Below are 9,628 nucleotides of genomic sequence, written 5' to 3'. Positions count from 1 at the left end.
AAAGAAAGATAGAGACGAATTGCAGCAGGTGGTTTTCACCCACATTGGGTTTCCACCTTATATCTTGTGTTCTTGTGTGTGACTATCTTCTGTTCTGTTTTCCTAGTCTGGTTACTGTCTATTTCACTCAGATACACAGATTAATAATCAACATCCGAAAGATAAAGTAAATCATAAGTTTGCATTGTATACGCGGGTTTCCTTCTACATAGTTGCGTATATACGCGGGTTTTACTAACGGAAGTAGCGTATATCCTCTTATTTTTAAAAAGGGAATATTTGGCTTGATAATAATGATTCACCCCCCCCCCCCCCCCCCTCTCAGTATTATTTCCAACAATTGGGATTAGAGCAGGTCCTTTTTAAGAAGCTTGATTGCTTGGAGGAATATCCATCATCATGAGCAACTACAAGAGAGAAGCATCTATCAGGCCACTCATTTTTTATGGGACAAACTTCGTATATTGGAAGGTAAGATTTACTGCCTATCTTCAATCTCTTGGTACAGAAGTCTGGTATATCATCGATACAGGGTACGCTTTTCCATCGGCAACTCCTACAGATCCGGCTGAGAAGAAGAAATATGAAACAAATGCAAAGGCAGTCAATACCCTATTAGGATGTCTATCTCAATCATAATTCATCAAGGTTATGCTATATAAATCCGCAAAGGAAATATGGGACAAGATTGTTCTGAGCTATGAAGGAGATGAATAGGTAAAACGAAAAAAACTTCAAACCCTCATAATTCAGTATTAAAATCTCAGAATGCACAATGATGAAAGTGTGGCTAACTATTTCCTTCGTGTAGATGAGATTCTTAATTGTATGAAAAATTTGGGTGAAGAAATAAAAGAGGCTATTGTGGTTGAAAAAGTACTAAGATCTTTGTCCCCTAGGTTTGAATCTAAAGTTTCTGCAATAGAAGAAAAAGAGAATCTACGAAACCTTACCATGTCAAAGTTGCACGGAATCTAACTGCTTATGAAATGAGGAAAGGAGGACCATCAGACAAGAGAGAAGCTGCTTTGAAGGCTTCAGGCAAAGGAGACTACTATGAGTCAGGACACGTGTCATAAGAAGAAGAAGAATCAAATTTTGTCAAGAATCTTCAACGGGGTGCTGGAAGATTCTGAGGTAAGTTACCTCTCAAATGCTTTGCTTGTGGAAGAGTCGGTCATTATGCTGCCAAGTGTCCTCATAAGGATAAGATTGACAAAGGGAAGGAACCTGTTAGATGGAACAAGAAACAGAATGCAACTAAGAAAAGTTACTACACTCATGAAGACAGTGATGGGCTATCAAATAGTGACAAAGATGAACGAGGTAATGATTATAAAATTTTAATGGCTTTTGAAGATGATGATTACATGGACGTTATAGATGTAGATGGTTTTTATGAAGAGATTTCTAGACTCAAAACATGTTTAGAAGAAAAAGATATGATCATTGATACTTTGCAATTCCAACTTGATGAAAAAGAAAAATTTCTTGAGAAGTTAGAATGTGAAATTGTTGGCCTTAGAAAATAAATTGAGAAAACAAAGGCTCTTAATCTTAAATTTGTTAAAGGATCTGAAACTCTGGATGAGATTATCAATGTACAACATTCTCCACTAATCAAGACAGGTCTGGGGTATAATGGAGAAGCATCTCAAGCATCCACCTCAAAGAGTTATCTTGATGCAGCAAGGAGGAATGAGCAAAAGCCCAATGGAGATCACCAGGTAAAACAGGGACGAATTACATCAAGAATAAACAAAGACTATCAGGTAAACCAGGGGCAATCCATCTTAAGGGTGAACAAAAGCTACAAACAGCCACAGGTAAAAACTTCTCAATTTGCTTCAAGAATGGATGACAATAGAAAATACAATCATTTGGCTGGTAGATTTGATAATCGCAGAAGTTTCTTCAATGGCCAATGTTTCTCTTACCATAACTTTGGTCACAAAGCAGCTCAATGTGTTGCCTATAATACAATCATGACTAGAGAAGCTCAAAAACAAAGTATGACTGTGATTACGAAAAGTACCTATAACAACTTTTTGGCCCTTGAAAATGAAATTGAATGTTCTATTTGTAATAACTTCGGTCATGAAGATTCTGAATATAGGAGCAGGTTTCGACAGACAAAGGAATAAGCCTCAAGCACCAGAACATGGAGAATAAAGGAACCACAACCAAAAAGATGTGGGATAGATTTTTATGCAGAAGGACAGGAAAATCTATGGTACATCGACAGTGGATGTTCGAAGCATATGACAGGTGATAAAGAAAAACTTGAATCATATAGTGTTTTAGAAAAGGGAAAGAAAGTTTCTTTTGGAAATGATACCCTGCAGTCATAAAAGGAAGAGGCACTGCTCAGTTGAAAGAAAAGGTCAAAGCTCGAAATGTTTTGTATGTTGATGGCTTGAAGCATAATCTACTAAGTGTCAGTCAGATGTGCGATCAAGGAACCGAGGTAATATTTCGACCAAATGGATGTAGTGTTCGTGATCTTGATACATGAAAAACAGTGATCAAAGGTAGAAGAACTCCAAATAATTTATACATATTTGAAGAAGGACAACAACAATGCTATTTGAGCAAGGATGATGAACACTGGTTATGGCACCGGAGGTTGGGCCATCTAAGCTTTTCACATATAAGGAAAGCATGAAAATACCAGGTAGTTCGTGGTCTCCTAGATATCAAAATTCCAGACAACACAATATGCAAATCATGTCAGTTTGGTAAGCAAACCAGAACTAACTTCCCTGAGAAGGAAGGATTAGCTAGTAGGCCTCTTGAGCTAGTCCATACAGATGTATGTGGTCCATTTAGGACAAGGAAACCTCGAGGAGAAGAATACTTTATATTATTCATTGACGACTTCTCCAGGATGGTTTAGTTAGGACTTATGAAGCACAAAGATGAAGCATTCGAAAAATTCAAATCCTTCAAAGCCTTGGCTGAAAACGAATCAGATCAAAAAATTAAGTGCCTCAGGTCCGACAGAGGTGGGGAGTTTACCTCAAATGAATTTTTCGGTTTCTGTGAAGAACATGGAATAAGAAGGGAATTCTCTACAGCTAGGACTCCTCAGCAAAATGGAGTGGTGGAAAGGATGAATAGAACGGTCCAACAAATGGCTCGTGTTATGCTTGATGAGTCTGGAACTCCTGCAACCTTTTGGGGTGAAGCTGCATTTGCTGCAGTTGTTATTCTCAACAAAACAAATGTCCGAGTGAACAGCACTCAAACTCCTCATGAACTCTGGTATGGTGAGACTCCTTCGGTAAAGCATTTCAAAACTTTTCGAAGCAAATGCTATATTAAGAATAATGATGAACAACTTGGCAAACTTGAACCTAGAGCAGATGAAGGCATTCTCCTTGGCTATTCTCCCCATAGAAAAGCATATAAGTGTTACAATAAAAGACTTGGAAGAATTGTTGACAGCATTGATGTAGTGGTTGATGAAAAGGGATACATTCCTAAGCAAGTAAATTATGAAAATATCGAAGAGGATGAAGACTACTCTCCAAATCAGACTGGTGATGAAGAAGAACCTCAAGAGGCACCAGAGGAACAGATAAGGATAGAAGAGAAGACTCCATCTAGGTACGTTCAGAAGAATCATCCAGAATCTCAGATTTTAGGGCAGAAAGTGGCAGGTGTACAAACAAGAAGAACAATTGCAGAAGCCTCAAGCTATTTGGCATTGCTCTCCTCCACTGAACCTCAAAATGTAAAAGGGGCATGCAAAGATGAATGCTGGGTCAAGGAAATGGATGAAGAACTTGAGCAGATCGAAAAGAATAACACTTGGGAGTTGGTTCCTAGACCAAAATATAAGAATGTCATAGGGACAAAATGGATCTTTAAAAACAAGTTGAATGAAAATGGGGAAGTGATTAGAAATAAGGCCAGACTTGTTTGTAAAGGGTATGCTCAACAAGAAGGTATAGACTTTGAAGAAACTTTTGCTCTCGTTGCTAGACTTGAGGCCATCCGAATGTTCCTTGCTCTCTCAAGCTTTCAGAAGTTCAAAGTATTTCAAATGGACGTGAAATCAGCCTTTTTGAATGGACACTTAGAAGAAGAAGTGTACATTGAGAAACTAGATGGCTTCATCCTTGGGAATGATCCAAATCTTGTAAGCAGACTAAAAAAGGCTCTCTATGGTCTTAAATAGGCTCCAAGGGCTTGGTACTACCGTTTGGACAAATATCTTCATCAACAGGGTTTTTCAAAAGGATCAACAGATAGCAATCTTTATATAAAAATTGAAAATGACAAATTGCTAATACTTGTTGTGTATGTAGATGACATTATCTTTGGCAGCAATGAAGAAGCTATGAGTCAAAGCTTTGCCTTAGTAATGCAGAAAGAATTCGAAATGTCTTTGCTTGGAGAACTAACATATTTTCTTGGATTGCAAATCCAACAAAATGAAGGCAGTATCTTTTTGTCTCAAACCAAGTATCTCAAGAAGATCTTGAAGAAATATGGCATGGAAGATACAAAACCAGTATCTACCCCTATGGTTACAGGATGCAGCCTCAGTGCAAATGATGAATCTGCAGCAGTGCATCAACCAACCTATAGATCTATGATTGAAAGTCTTCTTTATTTGACAGGTACTCGACCAGACATCATGCATGCAGTGGGAATTGTTGGAAGATTTCAGGCAAATCCTAAAGAAACCCATCTTCAGGCAGTAAAGAGAATTTTCAAGTATCTTCAAGGAACTCAAAACTATGGCTTATGGTATCCTAGAGATATAGATCTCAGTCTACATGCTTATACAGATGCAAATTGGGATGGAAGCGTGGATGATAGAAAGAGCACAAGTGGTGGAGCATTCTTTATGGGTTCCAAATTAGTATCTTGGTTTAGCAAGAAACAAAGTTTGATTGCTTTATCTACAGCTGAAGCGGAATATGTGGTTGCTCCATGTTGTTGCACTCAACTTCTTTGGATGATGCAAACTTTGCAGGACTTTCAAATCACTTGTACACCACCTATCTCCATATTATGTGATAATACAAGTGCAATCAGCATTTCTAAGAACCCAGTCATGCATTCAAAAACCAAGCACATACCAATCAAGTATCACTTTCTCCGGGAACAAGTGTTGGAACAAAAGGTCAAGTTGGAGTATGTTCCTTCTAAGGAACAAGTTGCTGATATTCTCACCAAACCACTTCCCAGGGAGACATTTGAATACCTCAGACAGAAGCTGGGGGTAGTTGATGCATCATCTTACTGTTAAATCTTATCTATTTCAGAGAAAAATGGGTGTACGCGAGTTGCCTGAGGGGGATCTGCGTACATACGCAGGTTTGTGTAGATATAGTCGCGTATATGGATGCTTGATGGATATCAGTAGGGACAGGCTCTGGTTATGGTGGAGATAATCTGAATTGGGTCTGACAAAGACCTTCTGGCACAGGTTTAGGGGGAGCAGATAAACTTCTAATGATGCATTGTTGGCATTATCTTAGAAGCTTTTGGTTCTACTTCACAGCTGTTGTTGGTTTCAGGTGGAACAAATGCAGAGAAAGAACAAAAGGAAATCATGGTTTCTGATCTGAATGGTGATTAACAGATGCTGCTGCTATTAGTTTTTGGTGTCTTTCATAAGTATTGCTCTAGATATTTCGTCTCTATGGTGTCAAGGTCATGTAACGGCCTACCTTGGTTTCCCCACTATACCTGGGATGAAGATGTAATGTTTTTGGTTGTCATATGTACATTTCTGATGTATCCCCACTTGGTTGGGTGGATGATCCCCACTTGGTTGGGTGATGGATGTATGTACTAAGTCTTTTGGTGATAAGACGGTCTTTTATGATGTATAAGTCATCGTTATTCTTGTAAAACATCTTTTTGCAGACCTTGCTTATAGTCAGGGGGAGCATGAACAACACTCTTCAGCAGAGCAAAGACTTCAGCATGTACTCAGAGGAAGCATGGACAGAGTGGTACACCTTGGCATATACAAAGGGGGAGCTCATTCAGAGATTTCAGTAGGTACTCAGGGGGAGTATGGGCAGCGGAAGGTTTATATAGGAAAGAGATTATCTTGGTCTGCCCTTTGCCCTTGATGACAAAGGGGGAGAGTGATTGGTTGTTGTTGCCATCAAGTCCAAAGGGGGAGATTGTTGGCATTATGATACATATGTTGTACTTGATGGCAACCCACTCATCTCAGATGATAAATTATAGTGCAACAAATTTCATGCACTTTCATGAAGATAAAAGTTTCTTTCATGTAGAGAAAAGTTTACGCACTTTCATGAAGATAAAAGTTTCTTTCATGTAGAGAAAAGTTCACGCACTTTCATGATGATAAAAGGTTCTTTCATGTAAAGAAAATTTCACACACTTTCATGCAGAGAAAATTTTCATTCATGTAGAGAAAAGTTCACGCACTTTCATGCAGAGAAAAGTTTCTTTCATATAGAGAAAAGTTCACGCACTTTCATGCAGAGAAAAGTTCCTTTCATGAAGAGAAAAGTTCACGCACTTTCATGGTTGGCTCATGGTATTAGTCTAACAGTTTTTGATTCTATGGTTTTGGCTCGTGGTATTGCATCCAAAAGTGTTGACTCCAAGTATTGGGTTCATGGTATTGTGTTATTATGGTTTTGGACCGTGGTATTGTGAAAGGCCTAAGACTATAAAAGAGGAATGAGATCATTTGGCAAGGCAATCAATCTGAATGAATTGAATATCTAATAAGTGCTAGATCTGAAATATTTCTGATTGGGGTTATGGTGCAGATCTGGATCTGAATGAAGGAGGAACCTTAGTGCATAAAGGAGGATAAGTTCTATTGATGGGTCATAATCTTTAAGCTTGAATAATAGTATATTTGTATGATTTTGATTTGTTATATGAGGCGCATGCTTGATCTATAAATCTGACAATCTGGGTTAATTAGTGTCTGAATATTTGAAAGAATGAATTATTCTTTATAGATCTGTACACAGGTTCAGTGAAGTGAAAGAGCGTATACACGCTGGTTCAGTGAATGAAAACGGCGTATACGCAGGTTGGTCCAAACACTGGAGCGTATGCACATAGGTTTCAGGTTGTTGAAATAGCGTATATCTTCTATATTATGATCTAGCTGCCTCTGTTTATTGCTGCAGTATTCTGGGTTCAGAATTTGGTGTGTGGTTACTGTTACTGTGTTTTGGGTACAACTGTTAGAGAAGTGTTTACTTGATTCAGTGCTAATTGGGGAAAAGGAGATTGTTTGATGCAGATATACTTGATGATTGATTGATGTTCATGGATCCAGTCTGAAAATTTATGAAACGTGGTCCCTGGAAGAAGGTTGTATCCTTCAGTAGGCCAGCACCTACATACTAGTATCTTGGCTAGTACAAGAGCTAAGGGGGTTGTAGCTCCCTTCCAGGAGAAGCTGGAAAACGAGAGAGGGTTGTAGCTCTCTACAGGTTGTAGCCTGCGTACTGGTAAAGGACTGCACCAGTACATTGTAAAAGGAAGTTTCTAATTAAAGAAATATAGAGACGAATTGCAGCAGGTGGTATTCACCCACATTGGGTTTCCACCTTATATCTTGTGTTCTTGTGTGTGACTGTCTTCTATTCTGTTTTACTAGTCTGGTTACTGTCTATTTCACTCAGATACACAGATTAATAATCAACATCTTAAAGATAAAGTAAATCATAAGTTTGCATTGTATACACAGGTTTCCTTCTACATAGTTGCGTATATACGCGGGTTTTACTAACTGAAGTAGTGTATATCCTATGATTTTTAAAAAGGGAATATTTGGCTTGATAATATTGATTCACCCCCCCCCCTCTCAGTATTATTTCCAACAAAACTACTCAGGACTGACCAAAACTAGACCATATTGACTGCTCCATGGTCAAGGTGCGATGCATACTAACTTCAACACTAGCCAGGTGCAATGCATACTAAAATGGCCTTCTGTGGGGTGCAATGAGCGAGAATAGACAAATGGCAGAGACAATTTGCTAAGTGGATGATCATGGAATCTTCTAGAAACTTCTCCTGTGACACTTGCCTCTCTGAATTCGCCCAGGGATGAGTAAGAGATCAATGAAATCTCCAAGTGGAACCAAGAACTATCAGTGGAATGAAACTAATCAAAAACCCAGAGCTAACTCACACCCTTGCAAGACATCTATAAATGGATCCCTCATCCTAGAGATCTAGGGAGGCTAGAATTTTGTATTTTGTAAGGAAGTGCTGTTGGTTTGTTGGTGAGAAGAGACATTGCATTGTTGGGTGATTTTCTTGGTCATGAGGTGAAAAGGGCTTCTACACTGGGAGGATGATGCTGGATCAGACAGCTGGGTTGTAATCCTCTCTTTCACTATTAATAAAGTCCTTTGAGTTTTCCTGCATTTAATCATGTGTTTATGAATCTTATTGTTTATGAATGCAATTGTATTGTCAATGTGTTTCTGATTCCGCATTGTTTATGATGTTTTAGATGGAGATGATTTGATGGTTTTCTGTTACTTTGACTCTACAGGTACTCTTTGAAGCGGGACAAGTAGGAGAGGAGTGGCAAATTCTATCAAGGAAAGGAGAAATCAATTTAGGATCAAAGCAGAAGATCCAGGTTGGTCCTCTTTTCTTCCCTATAATCTATCACACTTAAAAGAACTCTTGAAAGGCTTTCATTGTTTGTTTCTAATATATCTACCCATCTTAGTGTGACTAGCGGTTTGAATCGACACTAGTTTTCCCTGAAACACGCCCTCAAACCCCCCGGACAAGGGGGGCTTTCACCCCCCCGATGCGCAATTGGTGCAACGAAGGGGGGGTTCCACCTCCCCTCTAACCCCCCGATTAACTACACAGGCTAGTCATGGAAATAATATAACATAACCCAACATTGTGAAGCAAGATTGCATACATATGCAAGTATGGTGAAGAGAAGTTGCATACGAATCTGCATCATGGTATTATGAATACCAAGGGTATTTACCATAGTATGGGCCCATAGTATATGGACACAAAAACATATGTTTGATCTCGTCAAAGAATAATTACAATATAACCAAGGTATTTACCTAAGGTATTGGCTAAGACAAATACTATATAAAGAGACGGAGGTCAAGGTGTTAGGTGTGAAAGCATTGAATTGTTTATGAATGATTTAGTCTTAAACAAGTGTGCACCAGGTAACTTGGAGATGGATAAGTTTTAATAGATCTTAAATGAATACATTTTGATTAATTTATTTATGATTTGATAGATATATGATGATGGTATAATGATTTGTGACTGTAATGGTGTGTATGCTGAGATTTGTGTTTGACATATGTTGTGGCTATAACAAAGGTATGCTTTAGTGATTTCATATATGTACGTTATTCTACCTCTCAGAAGTCGTGTACATATTCTGCGGAAGTTCAGAATCTATACGCAGGTGTTAAGAATGGTAAGCATGTACATACGTTGATGTCCTATATAAATGTCACATATACATGGTAGGGTTCTACAGTATGAGTTTTTGATGATATTTGATCAGTCTTGTTATGTTTGTTTTTATCTATCGACGATGTCCCTTTCATAACAATCTATGTTTGATAGTATTGGTTCGGTTGATTTGGTTATGGAATGG

Source organism: Pinus tabuliformis, chromosome 8 (assembly GCF_031772625.1).
Source record: "Pinus tabuliformis cultivar Carrire ecotype Pingquan chromosome 8, CPIR1, whole genome shotgun sequence".
Lineage (NCBI taxonomy): Eukaryota > Viridiplantae > Streptophyta > Pinopsida > Pinales > Pinaceae > Pinus > Pinus tabuliformis.
Note: the sequence above shows the minus strand (reverse complement) of the source record.